The sequence below is a fragment of the Corvus kubaryi genome, unplaced genomic scaffold (genome assembly GCF_017639235.1).
Source record: "Corvus kubaryi isolate FWS band 111438036 unplaced genomic scaffold, C.kubaryi_AGA036_p1.0 134, whole genome shotgun sequence".
NCBI lineage: Eukaryota > Metazoa > Chordata > Aves > Passeriformes > Corvidae > Corvus > Corvus kubaryi.
Window position 1 is genome coordinate 12,914,789 of NW_024580668.1, and position 19,372 is coordinate 12,934,160.

The following is a 19,372-nucleotide window of genomic DNA, read 5'->3' on the forward strand; positions in this document are numbered from 1 at the left end:
TAAGAAAAAATCACACATACATGTGGCAAACAGTTGATGTAAATGCCTGCATGGTGAGAGAGGGATTTATATGTGAAAGTAACCCGCTGAAAGTCCAGAACAAAGGGTCTGTCACATTGAAATATACTCCAACAATGATCCTTAATCCATCCTGGTATAGATAGGACAATATCTATGTTTTCAGAACCCCCTGTGACAACTTAACAGTAGATAACACATCCAGTTTGCCAATCACTCAAAAGTAGGTATTTGTAACTTTACTAACATAGCAGGATGTATTTCAACTATTACCTACTAGAAGCTGTGTTACAGAACCTGCACATCAACTTTTCTCCAACACCAGTTGGAATGGACATTATCCTGGACAAAAAACTGTTGGAACATCCTGGCCTGCACAAACTGCTACAACAGCTGAAGAAGAAAAGTCAGAAGACACTGATCAGTGTCCATCACAATAAGAAAAAGGCACATCATGTCCTAGAACATATGAAGAGGGATGGAGCGAATCACTGGTGGGAAAACTTTCTTGGCTGGTCCCCAACTGCCACAGGCTTTTTCAACTTAAGGCTACATCCTGCAGTTGTGATACTGGCACTAGCTGGGATTGGGTTTGTGTCAATAACTGCAGTGTACGTAAGAGTGTGGTACCTAATCCAGCAATCAAGAAAATGATCTCATCCAGAAATACAGAGTTTGAAGGAAGGAAAAGCAATGTGTTTGTTTTGCCAGAACCAGATGCTGTGTTTTATTTCATAGATATTGCTAAGTTTTAACATTTTGATATAAGAACTAACACCTTTTAAGTCATGTGGGTTAAGGTAAATGACAAAACATAGGAGACTGATGTTTCTGAACACATTTGCCCATACTCTTTACATACACCATGGACACTTCCACAGCAGAGAGGGAAAAGGTACCTGCACGACCACTCCAGGAGGCAAAGACTGTCTACACTCATGGGGTGGGTGTAGCAGGATGCTCTGCTTGAGCTGGGCTAGAGCAGCTTGAACTTTGTCTTACTTACAAATTATCAGGGATGGACTCAGCAAGGAGGCTCTGCTGGTTTTAGTGCTGAAGGGTGCTGAGACCAAGGACCTGGAATTAGACCCAAAATAGCACAAAATTAGACAGGTGCTTCCTGACTGAGGCTGGCATCAGCAGGAGCCTGCAGGCTGAGAGAAGGGAGAGTCACGAGTGTCAAATAGAAGAAATGAAAGAGCTGATAACATCTTTTTCAGCAATATTTTGCTGAGCCGGTGTATTGGGTTGAACCTGAGTTGATGGACAGTCTTTTAGACCAATGACGCTTCTCACAATTTACATATTTAAACCACACAGAAAGGCGGGACTTCCCCTTTTTGTCGGAGCTCGCCTGCTAGAAGGTGGGGGGGCTCCAAGCCTCCCGGCCCCGCTGGGCTGGGCCGGGGCCACTGCCCCTTCCCCCCTTCCCAACACTGCGGCACGGACTCTGGGTCACTGGGGGGGACTGTCCCAGAGCCGCAGGCAGCTAAAACCAGCCATGGACTGCTCACAGCTAAAACCAGCCATGGACTGCTCACAGCTAACACCAGCCATGGACTGCTCACAGCTAAAGCCAGCCATGGACTGCCACAGCTAAACCCATCCAGCGCGGCTTCTGGGGACAGGCAAGTCCCTCTCCTCTCCATGCGGAGCCGGCGGAGCCAGCGGGAGCCGGCGGAGCCTCCTGTCTGCAGCCAGCACACTTCGTGCTGAACTGAAGAAGACACCACACAGCCAGCAGCACAGAGGGAGCGAGGCTTTTCCCCACCGTAAAGCCTGAACAAGAACACTCTTCAACACGGCAGCATCAGAGTCAGAGAGAAAGGGAAGTGAGTGACGTGAGACGAAGCTGAACATGGCGACGGGAGAAAAGAGGGCGGTGCCGCGATTCTCGCGCATAGCTTAAAAACCTTCTTGCATGCCATGGTAAGAAACTGTAATACCACAAACTGTTTGTCTCTTTAATCCATTTAAAGAACATGGGGGGATGGAGAATCCTCGTGTGGCCTGTGAAGATTGTGAAGAGTGCCTATGCCAGGCTATATAGAAGTAGTAAGAGGCTGTTAGAGACTTGTGGCGAAGAAAAGCCTTTGTGTGCAGGCCAAAATAACTTATCCTTAAAAAGATTAATAACCCCATGTGATGGCCCATGTTTTGCAGTGTGAAGGAACTGTGAGATTTTTCATGGGAGAGATGTTCTACACACAGCAGATTGTTTGTTTCCGGGCGGGTCTGCTGTTAGTAGCAGTTTGGGAACCACATGCAACTGAAGAAAAACCCTTTTTTCCTTAAGCATAAGAGAGAAGACTTTTCAAGAACTGGAACACTGACTAACATCCCATGTTCTGTTATCCTTTGTGCGAGCTGGGTAAAAGGAGAGAAGTGCTGGAAGGGGGGGGGGGGGGATTTGCTTTAATTTCTTGTTATTTTCTCTTTACTTTTAATTCTATTAGTAATAAAACTCTTTCATTGTACTGCAACTGTTTAAGGTTTGTGCCTGCTTTGCTTTTCTCCTAATTCTTACCTCACAGAAGGAAAATAAGTAAGTAATGAATATTTTGAACCAAAACCACTACACTTAATTGGTGTTTCTGCCCGGTTTCGAACTCAACCCGCTACAGCCGGCATGACAACACCTGAATTAAAATTGTGTCTGACTGACTGTCAATCACTTTATACTGTAACAGACCAATCCCACATTTTCCTAGCAAGGATTTCTTGCCTGCCTCCCTAAGGTGTGTGAAAATCCTTCCCTTGGGAGGAGACATCCCTCAAGGATACAGCTCGAGGCTGGGTGAAAGAAATTGCCCATGGTCACTGGAATGAGTGAATAACATCAATCTATTTGAAAAGATAGCTCTAATATAACTGATTTAATAAGAAGGGCACTATATTAGCTTTTCTATTGTGTAGTAAATAATTCCAATTAAAGCCTTCCGTCCTTTTGTCCTTTTCCTTGTAGATGTGTTGAGCCTTTCATTAGTGGGAGTCCCTGCACTAGCCAAAGATGCCAACCTCCAACTGACACAGGTGGCCTGTACACTCGAAAACCTCTGACTGCCACCCCCACTTGGATTGCATTACTCCAAGAGGGAGAACATTTGAACAGAGAAGCAGTCTTGGAAAATGGAACAGCTGGAGATTGCTCCAGGTCAGCCACAGGGGGGAAGATTTGGATGAACTTTGCTGTTTCAGTCTTACAAATAACAATAGACCAATAGAAGCCAAATTCTGAAATTTCAAGCTTTAGTACAACTGTAATAAAAACAGGACCTGAAAGAGATAGACTGGTGGAACAGCCTGTCAAATCTATTTCCTTCTATTACCTCAATATTGAAACAATTTCTGAGTTTGGTATTAAAGAGACTCACATTTTTATTTATCGTAGAGATCGCAGTCTTACTCAAGATTGAGTCCTTCTTAAGTAGGGCCAACAGGTCTGTTATAAATAAAGGGGTTTTCATAGACTGATTGAGTGGTTAATAATGTTAACGAGTTACCTAAGTTAGATAGGGCTGAGTATAGTAATTTGTTAATTGAAATGTTGTATTAATTACCAAATGATATGCGATGATGTACAGGTATAATACTTTTATGTGACCATCAGGGCGTGTACATGGGTTTGTTCCATGGGAAGGGTTCACTAGAACCTTCCAACAGGACATTGTGATTACATCATCCTAAACGTGGATTGGAGGACAAGATGAGCCAATGAGATGGACTCCTGATCAAATGAGCCAGTGACATCACGGATCAAGAAAAGGACCAATCCCATTTCAGGACAAGTTATAAGAACTTTCCTGGTGCCTAGCACCAGGTCCTCCTGCTGTGTACCTGGCGGTAGGAGCACCCGGCATAGCGCGCACTGTGCTAGACTCTACTTCATTGTTCGGTTCACTGAGCTTATCTCAGGTTCCCATTTCCAGTTGTTATTAATAAACCAGTTAAAATTTCAGCAGAGTCAGACCATTACGTCTGATAGGTCTTGCTCAAGTTCATGGATACAAATATGATTCTGCTCTGATTTAAAGTGTGCAGGGCACGTTGTGTGCGAAGAAACTGCAATCTAAAGGTGACTTTGCAGACACGAGCAAGAGAACTTGACTGACAGCAACCTGCCTGTGTAAGGGATTCTGTTCTTAGAACTGTGAGAGATAAAATAATGTTTTGCTTGAGCAATTGTTTCAGCCATAAGAAGGTACACATGTGACATAGGCAAAGATGTAGCTAGTACGGGACTAGGCCTTGTGAGCGTGGGGCAGGAGGAAAAGGAGAGTGAACCAATGCTTGTCACTAGGGAGAGAAAGGGGAGAGGAAAGGAGGTGTTGGTTTGAGCCCGGTAGGCAGCTGGAAAGAATGTGAGTTATTGAGTACCCAGCCAATGGGAAAGAGGACAGGGACCCCCACCAGCTGGGGAAGAGCATAAAAGTGTGTGCATTTTAGGGGGAGGTGTGCCTCCTCAGTGGGATGCATCCAGCTCAGCTGACTTGTTCATATTAATAAATAGTTTTGCTTTGATGTCCTCATTCAGTTTTATCGGTGACCGTGTATTTCTCACAGAACAAAACACATCAAATTGCCTGAAAACAGCAAAGTTTCAACAAAACTGTGCAAACTTAGCGAGTATTTCTTGTGCCTGATTTCACTTGCTTGGCAACATCTTCCATGTAATACCTTCAGGGCAGGGCCAGCAGCCACACACTGGCCTCACAGTCCCACAGCTCCCCAGGCGGGGATGAGGGGCTGAGGATACCACTGGGCTCCTGCTCCCACAGAATCCCTGGATGGGTCAGCTGGACAGGATGACAGTGGCTCATCTGGTCTGTTAGAAATGAACTAACTTTTAGATACAATTAAATGGGGACAAAGTAGTGGAAGCATAACAAAACTGCTTATTAGTGATAATTCAGTTGAGCCGAGTGTGTCTCTCTCTCCCCAGAGGGCTGAACACACACCCACTCCAAAAAAATGGCTACATTTTATAACTTTTCCTGGCCGGGGCAGTTCCTGGCCCCTTTCCCATTGGCTGGGTACTCCGGAACTTACATTCTCTCCTGACCGCCTACTTTTCTGTCCCCTCCCCTCTCACGCTACTTCCTTTTTGGTCAGGTCTTCAACCCCGCCCCTCTCCTAGGTCACAGCAACACCCAAGAAACCCACCAGAACAAATCCAAACCACAAACAACACCACATAAAACCAACAACTTTAATTATTTAAGTTAATAACCTTTTGGCTTCAGCAAAATATCACCTCATCTCTCACAATCGACCCTTTCCTTTTATTATCCTTTTTTGCTGAAGGCCTTGAATTATCCTGTCTGGCCAGCATAAACTGACTCGTTTTGCAAAGTAGTTATAAATAAGATTAATCAGTCTTTTATTAGGTTGGTGTTAAATTCAGTCTGTTTATCTCATATCTGGTGTTCGAATAGGATCTTAGCCACATTTGAGGTATTGAGTTGCAGTTGAGGTAGGAAATGCTTCTACCCAAAGGGTAAGGTGGTCAACTATTACAAGAAGATATTTCCATCACTGTATTTTGGGGAATTCAGTGTAATCTATTTGTGTATTTTGAAAGGGTCTAAGGGCTAGGGCTCTTCCCCCACTAGGGTGTTTTCTCATTACTTTTCTATTCACTCTTAGACAGATTACATATCGTTCTGTGACTTGCTTGGCTATTGTGTAGATTCCAATATAACCATAGGTTCTTAAAAACTGGTCACATAAAGCTTGCATTCTACAGCGTGTTTCCTGATACAATCTAATTAAAATTTCTCTAGCAATTGCTTTATTCACTATTTGCCTCCCATCCAGTAAAAGCTACTTGCCTTCCTGATTTCTTTCACCTCCTAATTTTTGTAACTGTTCCTCTTCTTCCTTTGTAAACACCAGGAGTTTTACCTTCTCTGCCTTTCCACTAGGTACTACTGCTAGCATCTTACTAGGTACTACTGCTAGCATCTTTGTTTCCTCCTCCTCTGCGGCCTCTTTAGCTAGCCTGTCAGCTAGATAGTTGCCCTTTATTTCTAAAGTTCCTCCTTTCTGGTGTCCCATTATACGAACCACTGCAATTTCTTCGGGCAATCCCAGAGTTTCTAGGACTTCTGAGACCAATTGTTCATGCACTAGCTCCTTCTCTCTGGAAGAAATTAGTCCATGTTCCTTCCATATTTTTCCAAAGGTGTGTACTACTCCAAAAGCATATTTAGAATCAGTATATATAGTTCCTTTTTTTCTTCTGAGTAGTTCCGGGGCTCATTTTAAGGCATATAATTCACATGTCCAAGCTGACCAGTTATTGGTAACTTCCCTTTTTCTAGCAAACTTTGCTCACCATCCACAATAGCATAATCATTACAGTGTTTCCCATTTATAAACCGATACATCAATAAAGATTCTTTTCCTTCAGCTAAGGGAGTTTCTTGTAGTGTGTTGTTGCAGTGGGGATCCTGCAACACGCATATATCAAACCAGGAGTCCCGTGGAAAGGAAATATATATGGACAGACAGATTCTTGATAGCTGTTTCAGAGAGATGTTTATTTCTCCAGCCGCATGGCCGGAGCTCTGCTGAGGAACTGTTCCAGTCACGGGACCAAGGGTCCTTCTGCCCGTGCAGGGAACACAAACCAACCAATGGGAACGAGGCTGAGCAGGGGCAGGGAAACCCCGTGTCTGTGCCCTCAGGGCCCCTCTCCCAGGGCTACACGGCAGGGGAGGGACCCCAACACCTCACCCGTTTTATTTTAATAAAAGGAGAATGAAAACAACTGGATAAACATAACAAGAACAGTTTCAAAACAAAACAAGCCACCCTCCTGAGTCTATAAATGTCCAGACAGATTCTGTGGAACATCTTAGGGCTGACAGAAGGGGGACAGAACTCTCTGAGCATGCTTTGTGGGGAAACTGAGGCAGGAGAGGGTTTAACTTCTTCCCTTCCCCTTTTCATCCCCCACTCGGCATTGGAAAGGGATTTTTGGGGAAACAGTTGGCAAAAGCATGGTTTTGTGAGGGAAACCATGGATGAAAAAACGGATTGGGAATACACTGGGGGTAATAGGACATAGGGTAAAAGGGAAAGGTGGGATTAGGAAAGGGAGACTGTTGGGGGGGCTTGCAATGGAGATATTGTCTAACATGACTACGATTTTTTGCATATATACTGCCTTTTACAGGAACACCATCAGGCCCAGTGACCTGCGATGCTTGTAACCCTTTTCTACCTCGTATAATTTTGAATTCCACGACTTCTCCATCTCCCAAGCTTGGGATGCATTTTTCAGGGTTATTCTTTTTAATAGCAGTTCTATGCACGAATATGTCTTGCTGGTTGACACACCTTGTTACAAAACCATAATTTTGCTTAACATTATACCATTTTACTATCCCTAAGGTCTTAGCTACTATGATCTTTTCCTTTTTCCGAGTGGCTGCTGTTTTCTGTCTCGCTGCATCTTTGCTCTCTCTTTCGGTCGCTCCCGTGTTGGAATTGTCGGGGCTGCTGGTGCCTGCGCGCTCTTCCCGGGGTCGCGTTTGGGGCTGCGTGGGCCGGGCCGGGCCGCGCCGCTCAGTTCTCCGTGCGTCGCCTCCTCTGGTCGCAACTTCGCTGCCGCTGCCGGGCGCTGCACCCACATCTCGGCCGGGCCCCTGAGCGACGACCCCCCCGCGCCCTGTTCCAGCACGCCTTTCGGCTGGGCGCGGCTCCATTCCACCGCCACCTCCGCCAGCCGCTGCCCGCGCGCCGCCCCTCTCGGTCGGGTGTTCACGGGGCTCGCTCCACCACGCGCTGCGCGGGGCCGGGCGGGCACCGCCGGGTCCCGCCGCTCCTGCCACGCCTCGCTCCACCACCGACACTGCGGCTCGCGTGGCTCCGCCCGCGCGCGGGAACTGCCTCGCTGCTGCTCGCAGAGCACTCGGTGCACGTGGCCTGGGCCGCACGGTCCCTGCGCCAGGCTTCCCTTCGCCAGGACACAGCTGACATTGCTCAACAGTCTCGGTAACTTAATAATATTCACAAAAATATTCTTCCATCGGCATATATTTTGACTCCAATATTAACTGTGTCCAAATGGTTTTCCAAAAGCCCTTGGTAAGAATTAAATCCCAAGAAACATAGAAAAAGTTCTTAAACAACCATGCCAGGAAGTGTTTCAGTTCTTTTTGAGCTTGAATCAAGCTAAAATTCACAAATCGTTGTTCAAGAATCATTTTAAGTTTAAGATAAATGTCCATATGCGGCTCTGAGAGCCAAGAGTCTTCCCACCATTCCTCCATAGTTTAGATATGGAATAGCAAAGCAAAACCAAGAAGAGGAATCCAAAGTTTCCAGGGTTTACTCACACAAATCAGTCGCTTAGGGATCGGGGATCGTTCTGCTCACAATTCACCACCATTATGTTGCAGTGGGGATCCTGCAACACGCATATATCAAACCAGGAGTCCCGTGGAAAGGAAATATATACGGACAGACAGATTCTTGATAGCTGTTTCAGAGAGATGTTTATTTCTCCAGCCGCATGGCCGGAGCTCTGCTGAGGAACTGTTCCAGTCACGGGACCAAGGGTCCTTCTGCCCGCGCAGGGAACACAAACCAACCAATGGGAACGAGGCTGAGCAGGGGCAGGGAAACCCCGAGTCTGTCCCCTCAGGGCCCCTCTCCCAGGGCTACACAGTGGGGGAGGGACCCCAACAGTGTGTCTTGGTTTGAAAGACAGGTGTCTGCTAAGGAAGGCAGGAGTCTCCCTTGGAATGGCAGATGGAAACCCCTTCCCTCCGAGTTATTATAATTTTGAAATCAAGGGGCTTTTTAGGTGAAGATGTGGGAAATAGGAAAAACAGTTCTTTACTATTATATATGTATATGTGTACAACCAGCCAAACAAACAACAATAACTATGGCAGTACGAGCAAACAATCACAAACCCAGTCCCAGCCTTCTCGGCTGTCAGGCCCTTTCCCCTCGGGTGCAGTTCCGCTCGCAGCCGGCAGGGGCGCTGGCGGCTCCCGGTGAGCAGGGCAGGTGCGATGGTTCCCCCGCGGCTGCAGGGGGCGCTCCGGAGCGAGCTCGGGGAGCACACGGCACTGGCGGCCTGGGATCCCGGGAGGGATGGGACAAAGGCTTCACAAACCCCTGGGCAGCCGATCCCGGTGTCCGGCCGGACCCTCGGGAACAGCAGGCTGGAACGGCAGGGACAAGCACAAATCCCGGGTGGCAGACGAGGTGTATCCAAACGGAGAATCCCCCCGGAGGTCAGGGCAGGCAGGGCGAGCACGGCTACAACGTAGCGAAGGCTCGAAGCAGTGGCGGGGCAGGGCAGCCACAGCCCGGCTCCCAGCGGGGCAGGGAAGGTGGGCTTGGGATCCCGGGGCTGCTCCAGCAGAAAGAAAAACGGCCGAAGAACAAGCAGCTTCCCTCTCTCTCTGAATGCTGAGACTGACTGACCACACACCCAGGTGAAACAAAAAGAGAAAAAGAGCAGCCAAGTCTTTTGTTCTTCTTAAGCATCTGACCATTTGTTCCCCTAGCAACATGTATGAGGGGAAAACTCCTTTAACAGAAAAAAATCCCCCAAAAAACCAGGGGAGCTCCTAAAACCCCAGCATAGTGCCTCTCTAATCTTTATTTGATATTCAATGATCACCATGCAGTCATGTTCAGGGATTTCTACTCCTGCCTTTCCGTATAAAAACTGAGAGGAGTTTAAACTTTTGTCTTGTGATTAATGTCAAATCCTCCTTCTCCATTAGAATAGTTTCATATTTCAAAATTCTAGAATCTGTCAGCCACCTCCCAGACTTTTGATTTAAAACGGTACTGATCATATGCAGAGTAGCTACAATTAAAGTACCTCCGAAAGTTAATTTTCTGCTCTCGTCTACTGATAAAGTAGTAGCAGCTATAGCTTGAACACCGGTGGGCCATCCTCAGGATACTGGATCTAACATTCTTGAAAGGTATGCCACAGGTCTCTTCTGCCCTCCCCACATTTGGGTTAATATTTCATAAGCTGTCCCTTCTTCCACACATACAGATAAAAAGGTTTTTCCTAAGGAGGGCAGTGCTAAAACAGGTGCTTGAATTAATTTCTTTTTATACATGTTCAAATTGCTGTTTCTGACACCTATCTGACTTGACTTTTTCCCCTTCCTCTTGTAGTTTTTCATACAAAAACTTTAAATGCTGGGTATAATTCTCAATCCATAGGTGGCAATACCCAAGCAAACCTAAGAATTTTCTTATTTCTTGTTTGGTTTTAGGAAGGTGCATAGAAACTATACCAAAAATATGTTCTGGGGTTATCCTCCTCCACCCTTCACGTATCAGATGCCCAAGATATTTTACCTCTTTCTCCACAAATTGTAATTTATTCTTAGACACCCTTAGTCCTTTTTCTCCCAAAAAGTTCAACAGCTTAATTGTGACATCTTGGACTTTTTCTTTCTCTTCCCCTGATATTAACAGATCGTCCACATATTGTAACAACTTTGCCTCTGGATTTAGATTAAACTCTTCAAGCATCTGTTCTAGAATTTCCCAAAACAAATTTGAAGACTATGTAAATCCCTGTGGTAAAGAGGTCCATCGTAACTTTGCTTTCTCCCGGTAGTGGGGTCTTCCCATTCAAAGGCAAATATATCTCTGCTGTTTTATGCTAGTGGACATGTCCAAAAGGCATTTTTCAAGTCAATTACACTGAACCACATATGATTATGGGGAGTCTTGCTTAGTAAAGTATATGGATTAAGGACTACGGGTGGTGTACTTGTTAAAGTTTATTTAATTCTCTCAAATCTTGAATAAGTCTATATGTCCCATCTGGTTTCCTGATAGGTAAAATAGGGGTATTGTAAGGGGACATGCAGGGTTGTAACAATCCATCCTTTAAAAGTTCTTCAATTATATTTTGTAATCCCCTTCTTCCTTCCAAAGATCTAGGGTATTGTTTCACATGGACAGGTTGGTTCCCTTCCTTCAATTTTATTTCCAGGGAAGAGATATTCAGCTGCCCTCTATTATCTTTAGCCACCCACACCACCAGTTTTATTTCCCTCTCATCTTCTATAGTCAATTTAAATAGCTTTACCACCCTTCTGTCCTCCTTTAGAATCACCCCAATCCCCAATTGCACTTGTAGATCTCTCCCTAACAAGTCGGTGCCAGCCTCTGGTATTATTACAAAACAAGACGTTATTTCTTTACCATTTCCCAAAACTTTCACTTGTTCTACTGTGGCATTTAAGTAAAACCTTATAAAATGAAGGCCTTGTTGCCTTTGTAAAATTACAGCTCAGGCCTGTTACTTTGGCTAGAGAAGGAGTGTGAGAAAAGTCCATGAGAACAAAAACAATTTGTTTTTACTGATGAGAATGTAGTATCAACAGAAGCAAGAAAGTTAAACAGTAGAAGGAGAAAACAGCAACATATCTGCACCTGTTATTTTTCTGAATGCTTGAGTGCTTATGCTATAGGTAGCCAATGGTAGTATGTTGTAGTTAGCAAGAGCCAGTGAGTCTGTTGTAATAGTTTAGCAGCCAATGAATCTGTAACATGAATGATAACATACAAAAAGTGCATAAAAGAGGCTGCTTTGTTTAATAAACAGCTTTTTGGCCCTTGAAAGAGGTACTGTCCGTGTGTCGTGACTGCCCCAACAGCGACATTCTACTATGGGGGCATGAAATCCCTCCCCTTTCACTCCAATTATTCTAGTTTGGTCAGTCCCTTTCACACACCCACGGGGGATTTTAATTAAACTTGATCTCTCAGCTCCTGAATAAACCATAAACTCGTATTATTCTTCCTGGGGTCCTAATTTTAAATTTAGCAAGGGCTCTTCTTGGTATTTGGACCACCAAAAATAGAGCCCCTGACACTCCTTGTGCATAAGCTCCTGCTTCCACCATTTGAAACTACTACTCTGTGTAGTTCTGGGCATTCTCTTTTAAAATATCCCACTTTTCCACAGTAGAAATGTTTCTTGGGATCTGTGTGCCAGGTGGTCATCCCCCATCCTCTTCCCTGGGGCCTCCTAACATTAGGCTGATGCCTTCCCCTGGCAACTCCTCTGCCTCTCCCAGCCTCATTTCCAGTTCATTATTTTAGTACTTGTTCTACAGTGGCCACCATTAACTTGGTCTTATTTTTCTGTTTTTCATCATCCCTTCTAACATAAACTTTCTGAACTTCCTTCAGCAATTCACTTAATTCTTTATCACTCCAATCCTCTATTTTTTCCAATTTCTTCTTCATGTCTGGCCATGCTTTGGTAACAAAATTTACTTTTAATAGTTCTCAGCCTGCAGCACTTTCAAGATCTATTCTGGAATGGTGCTGCATATTCTTTCAGAGCCTTTGTGACCAGGCAGTGGGCGGCTAATCATGTTGTTTATTTTTCAAAATTCTGTCCTTTTGGTGCTGCCTCCTTGATTCCTCTTATCACCAATCTTTTATAATCAGACATGTTATTCCTTCCCTCAATTGTATTCTGATCCCAATTAGGTTTTACTATGGGAAATTTCTGTTCACCGGGTATTCCCTCTTGAACATCGGGTGGATTTTCTCTCTCCCATATTCTTATTCCTGCAATTCTTACCATTTGTCTTTCCTCTGGGGTAAATAGAATTCCTAAAATAGATGCGTTTCCTCCCAGGTATAAATATTTGGGCCTAAGAATTGATCCAGTAGTTTTGCTACCCCCAAGGGGTCCTCCAGTATATTACTCATTTCCCTTTTAAATTCTCTTCCTTCAATACTGTTTAGAGGTACATTAGCAAACCCTACCCTTCCTTGTGCTCCATGCATAGGTACCTCTCTCAGGGGAAACATGGACATATTTGTGTTAGCATCTGAGGTGGTACTTGAAAGGGGGAAGGGGAAATTTTGGACATCTCTCTTTAAGTGTGCTAGCTCTGTAGTCCTTGTCCTCTGTGACAGCTGGTCTGTCCTGCTTTGAGATTTTCAGTACAACCAGCCCCACTACATGGGCCCACCATTTTGTGGGGACCAGCTCCACCACAAAAATCTGTCATTTTAGGGGGACCAGCCCTACCACGTGGATCCACCATTTTAGGGGGACCAGCTCTGCCGTTATTGTCCCTTTGCTGCTCTGCTGCTTCTTCCTCTAAATTTAGACCATTCGGTCCCCTGTCAGGCACATAGGGAGAGGGTAGGTGGTCTAAGGGGTCCCATTTTTCCCTCTTTCTCTCCCCTTTAAGCTCCCTTAAGCTCTTGGTTACAAATATGGACGAATATTTTCTCTAGCAAGCAGCATAATACCTCTCTTCTATCTTGTGAGGTTCTTTTGTGTTTACATAAAAATTTAGTGCCTGACATACCCATTCGTCTGACAACCCATATCTCAGCCAGTGCAATAGGTCTGACCCAATAGGTTCCTTCATCCATTCAAACATACAATTCCAGATCATTTTTCCCTGATCCTTCCCCTGGGTACAAGCCAGCTCCTCTTGTCTCCGGTTCCCGAGCATCCTCCCTAAGGGAGGTATGCTCGGAGTGGAGCTCTTACGTCCCTCTCCACTCCTCCTGACCTTCCTGCTGCAGCTGTTGCCCATTTCCTAACACTCCCGCCAGGACTCCTTTCTCTCAAAACCACTCCCTTCATCCCTTCTCTGGCTGCACCCCTTGCAGGATAACAAAACCGCAGTTAGAAGGACTCCACACTTGCTTTGCAGGCAATTTTGCATCTCAAGCACACTCAGTCCTGCTTCTCCCAGCCACCCAGGTAATACTCGACAGGCAATTTCTTACCTGGGTCCTGTGCACAGGTGTTACTGGATGACATGCGTGAACTCTGCTCTTTCTCTGCCTTTTCTCTCTCTCTACCTTTCGTCTACCCTCTTTTACTTCGAGAGTCCCCTGTCCGGGTCTCACCTGCAGCCCTCAAGGGACACGACAACAGGTCGGGTCTGCTGAAATTAGTACGGTGTGCCTCCCCTCCTCCCGTTGTCCTGTCTTGAAGGATCAGAGGTCAAGGATCCCGGACGAGTTCCCAGATTGTTAGAAATGAACTAACTTTTAGATACAATTAAATGGGGACAAAGTAGTGGAAGCAAAACAAAACTGCTTATTAGTGATGATTCAGTTGAGCCGAGTGTGTCCCTCTCTCCTGAGGGCCAGACACACACCCACTCCAAAAAAATGGCTACATTTTATAACCTTTCCTGGCCGGGGCAGTTCCTGTCCCCTTTCCCATTGGCTGGGTACTCGGGAACTTACATTCTCTCCTGACCGCCTACTTTTCTGTCCCCTCCCCTCTCACGCTACTTCCTTTTTGGTCAGGTCTTCAACCCCGCCCCTCTCCTAGCTCACAGCAACACCCAAGAAACCCACCAGAACAAATCCAAACCACAAACAACACCACATAGAACCAACAACTTTAATTATTTAAGTTAATAACCTTTTGGCTTCAGCAGAATATCACCTCATCTCTCACAGGACCAACCTTGCTGCTCAACAGGGGTCATCCCATAGCATCTAGCACAGGATTGTGTCCACATGGTTCTCCAATATCTCGAGCGGGGGAGACTCCACACCCTCTCTGGGCAATTTCACCTATCAAATTGTTTACAAAGACATTAGCTTTCCTCTCATCCTTCTGACCTTTTGTCCTTTTCCCTGTAAATGTTTTGAGCCTGTCGTTAGTGGGAGTCCCTGCACTAGCCAAAGGTGCCAGCCTCCAACGGACACAGGTGGCCTGTACACTCCAAAACCTCTGACTGCCACCCCCATAGGTGGTCTCCACACAGGAAAGAATTTCTTCCTCATGTTCAGGCAGGACTTCGGGCTTAAGGGTTTTTGCCCATTGCCTCTTGTCCCATTGCTGGGCACCACCAAGCAGGGCCGGGCTGCAGCCTCTTGGCACCCCCTCTTTAGATATTCACACACGCCGATGAGGTAAATGCAGGACACGCATGCCCAGAGGGACCCTGGGCTGCAGCCACAGACGAGGCGAGGCAGCCTCAGCAGGAGCAGGACCTGTGTGAGGCCCTGCCCAGCCCCAGTGGGGAGCAGCGCCCGCAGAGGCACCTTGGCCCCTCTGCTCTGGGGCTGCGGCAGGGCTGGGGCTGCTGCGACTCCCCCCAGGGCTGCCGCCCACAGCAGAAGATGGAATGAGCCCTGCTGGGCCCAGTGATGGGGGAAACAGTGGGAGCCGCTGCCTTCCTTAGGTCCCCAGCTGTTCCTTATCTCATCACCTGGGGAAAGGACAGGCCCTTGATGGCAGCTGTGCTCTGGCATCCCAGCTTCCAGCCCGTTTAACCCCCCTGCAGTGGCACCGTTCCACCCACCGTGCCAGACCGGCCCTCGCTCACAGACCACCACTGCTGAGCAGCTGCATTACCCTGCCCCACGGGGATGTGGGTTGTCCTGCTTGGGCCTCCACCTTTTCCCTGCCTCCCTCCTCTGGGCAGGCGAGAGACCCAAAGGCCACGTGGCAGAGCAGTGCCCAGATGGAGACGCTGCTGTCCACCCCCAGCACAGCGACAGCGAGTGCTCATGCAGAGCTTGTGCAGATCTTTTGGGGCAGCTTGGTCTGAGGAGAAAGGGCCCTGCAAAAAGGATCACAAGGCAAAGACATCATTGTCCTTCACACAAGGTGAAAGCCAGGCTGCCTCGAATGCTGTCCCTGACAGCAGAGCTTGCTGTACAAGACAAAAAATGCTGGTTACTCCTTATCTCCCTAGCTGATATTCCCTGTAAAATTGGGTCGCAGTGTGGCTGAGGCTGTAGAAGGGCAGAGCACGGGACAGGTTACAGCAGGGAAAATGCACAGGTGCGGTTTGGCCTGGATTGGAGGAAGCACATGCAAGGCCTTAGGAGTAAACTTTTTATTGATAGAACAAGGGTGTGAGGTCTGTGTTTGCCGTCCGGGGGGTCTTCAGCTCTCCTGCCACACGCCTTGCTCGCCTCAGACCAGCTTTGGGTGCACTGATCTGTGCCGTGCTTTGGCCTGGGCAGGGGGCTTCGGACCCACCGGAGGGATGGAGTGTTGGGAAAACTGTGGGTCCAGGGAGGGGAGAGTGTCCTCAGCAGCACAGCTCTCCTCTCCACCTTGGGATGTGGCTGGGTTTGGGACAGGTCCTTGAAAATTTTCTCTGGGGGTTGATGCAGGCCCATGCTGACCAATCCGGTCCAATAGAGACTGAACAATCCGATTCGCCATGGTCCTTATATCCAAACTGTTGCCTGAGGCTTCTGGATTCCCTTCTCTCACCAAGCTCTCCTTCACCATTGCAGGATCCTCAGGCTCCATGGTTTTGGCATAGCCAGTCCCTTCTGCATGGAGCTGTGGTCCTAAGGCAGGCAGCTTTACTCCTTTGCTTGATTCCTGGCTCTGTTCTTCAGATGTTCCAGGGAATCCTGGCTGCATCTGTCTGTTGGAGACCTTACCCCTGGGAAGCCCCAGGATTTTGGTGTACTCGCAGCTGGAGTCTCCTTCAAACTGAGAAGCTACCATGGATTTCAAGAGGCAGCGAGCATTCTTAACAACTTGTCTGGTGAGATTGTCAAGGCAAGCCTGTAGACGAGCTCTGTCTGAGGAGGCTGTTTCAGCTTTCTTGGATTTGTCTGCTCTGGTGGCTCCTCCATCAACAGGCTGCTCCTTCTGCCTGGGTGCCCTCCCTTGCTCTGAAGCTTTGGACTCCAGACGGTTCCCCAAGTTCTCCAACACCATTGCTAGAAGCTCCTTGGCCACCATTTCCATTTCTTGACGGTGGTCTAGAGGTGTTTCTACAGGCTCTGTTCTCACACAGCCACCAAAAACTATTCCTCTGATCCTCCGGGCAGCCTTCCTTAAAAAGCTGACATACTGATCCTGAGGGACTCTGAGCCTCCCAAAGACTTCATGCACAACAGTGTCAACCACGTCTTGCAGCTTCTGGGCTTCTGCTGCAGTCAGTCGCTCAAAGACAGCTTTAAAGAGGCCGTCAGCAGTGTTGTCCAGCTTCTTCTGGGAGCCAGCGGCAGTGCTGGCATCGTCCTGGCCCAGCTCAGCTCTGGAATAGGTTTGGCCCTTGTCCAAAGCTATTTTCCCTCTTCTGAATCTCCCCGATTTCAGGGGGGTCTCTCTGCTTTTCTGTCGACATGGGCAAGAAGGTTTCTGTGGCTTCACGTGCTGCTCTGCCTGGCAGGAAGTGTCAGTGGTTCCTGGCAGTTTGGGGCCATCCTTTAATTTGGCCAGAAGTGGCAGAAGCCATTCCTGAAAGATGACACGAGGCTGTGGCTCATGTTGTCTGGACAAGCGCTCGGCCCCTGCGTGCTGAGGCTTCCCGTGGGCCCAGGCCAGCACTCTGCTTCAGCCAGGCCACGAGGGCAGGAGAGGAGGGCTTCCCTCATCCCTGCGCGTGCCTGCACGTGGCCCTGTTCCCCGTGCCCAGCCCAGCGCCCTGCGCTGGCTCAGCTCCCAGCCGCTGAGTCCTTTCCCCACCACTGCGCCCGGCCCAGCAGCACAGCCCTCCTCTCTTCTGCACTGACCACGTCCCCCTCAAGGAACGCCCCAGCCCTGGGCACTGCCATCCCGTGCCCCTGAACACCCCACTCTGCCTACCTTTTGCTGCCCCAAGATCTGTTCTGCCTCCAGCTTGAGCCTGGTCAGGTAGTGCCTGTACTCATTGAAGTCCTTCACAGTGCAAACCACCTGTGGAGGGACGAGGGCAGAATCCCCCAAGCACTGTCAAGCCATGCAGATGGCCATCCCCAAAACAGCCCGGCCCCAGTGGGAGGGAAGCTGCCCCCAAGCCCTCCCCCCTGCCCCGGTGTCAGGGCCCCTGATGTTCCCCCAGCCAGGGCTGAGCAGGGCTCCTCACCCCAGCTCTGGGACTTGCCAGGGGGATGTTGTTGCTGCTTCTGCTCTCAGGGACACCAGCACAGAGCGCTGCCCTCTGGCAGCAGCAGGCGCCTGCAGCAAGGGCTGTGGGAGCCCTGCTTGAAGAGGGCTGTTCTTAATCAGCCTGATATCCAAACCTACCTTGTTGTCACAGGTGACGAAGCCCTGTCTCTTCAGCAACCGCAGGATGTCCTTGCGATTGTGGTAGTCCCGAAGGTGGGGGTCATGCAGGCAGTTGTATTTCAGCCAGTTGAATTGGTGCAAGTAGGGATCGTCCAGATTGAAAGAAAGACCTGGCGCATGAAGCTGTAAGAGCAAGTTTTGGGAGTGTGAAGGAGGCAGGAGAGAGCAGCAAAGTGGTGCCATGTGGTACTTGTGAAAATAGCAAGGTACTTTGAAGACCAACACTCTTCTCCATCCTCCTGAAGGCACAGAGGCCCTCAAGGAAAGACTGCCAGGCCATGCTGGGCCAGGCTGGGCTGTGATGGGATGGGCTGAGGGAGAGAAGACAAACCCCAGTAGCAACCCCACCAGTAAATAGACCTCTTAGGCCACCAGGAAGAACTGCTGACCCACCCGGAAATGAACCTTCCAACTGAAACGGTCAAGCCCAGTGCTTCAATGTAGAATGGATGAAACCAGTCTCCTTGGGCTAGGCAGGCCCAAGGGCTGTGCCAGCTGCCTCTGCCTTTGCCTCCAGCAAGTCTCTGCCTTGGGAAGGTGTAGTGCAAGCTGGAGGAGGAAGACAGTGTGTGCATTCCCCAGCCAGGGAAATCCAGGCTCTTCCAAATATGCCAACAGAATAAGCAGGAAAAGGTTGGAGTTTCCCTCAAAGGTGCACCAGAACCTGGCTCAACATTGTGAGATGAGCTGGAGGGGCTCATTGCCCTGGCACCCAGACACACACAGCCGCCTGCTGCAGGCAGGGGCCTGGCCACACACATGCCTGGTGCCAGAAACCAGTGAGGAGACTGACAAGTGCTTCTCTGTGTTCAGGGAGCCTGGAGCTTCCCTCTGCTGCCCAGCCCTGCCTGACTGAAGGGTTGCAGCTTCGGTGGCCACAAGAACTTCTGTGCATGATGGGGACCCCATGAAAAGGGAGAGCTTTTCTACCCTCTTTTACTTCCTTTACCTCTTCCCCCAGCTTGCCCCTGCAGAACACAGGCTTGGGTCTGGGTTGCACATGGATCTTGACTCCAAGTGGCAGGTCCAGCAGGAAAGAATCCATCAACCCAGCGGCTCAGTTTCCTGGGTGTGGTGTTCTGGGGCCGAGCTGGGAGGATACAGACACTCAGGCAGTAGCTCAAGAAGCATCCTGCACTGCAGGTGCAAGAGAGCACAGGTCCTGAGGCCCTAGAGCAGCCCCCTGAGCCCCAGGCTCACCGGCTGAGCCCCCTCTATCAGCCCTGCTCTCCTCCCCCCTAATTCCCAGCACACTCAGCAGTGCCTCTGCCTTTTGGCAGGACACCAGCAGTGAGATGGAGCTCCACAGCTCATTCCAAGAGCTCT

General features: G+C 48.4%; 1 long non-coding RNA gene across 1 annotated transcript; it reads left to right on the top strand.

Moving 5' to 3' along the window:
• Positions 1–1,810: 1,810 nt before the first annotated feature.
• Positions 1,811–6,434, top strand: LOC121675511. Its single transcript, XR_006020094.1, has 2 exons — positions 1,811–1,947; positions 2,984–6,434. It is a non-coding gene; the product is annotated as an uncharacterized LOC121675511 (long non-coding RNA).
• The last annotated feature ends 12,938 nt before the right edge of the window (positions 6,435–19,372 follow it).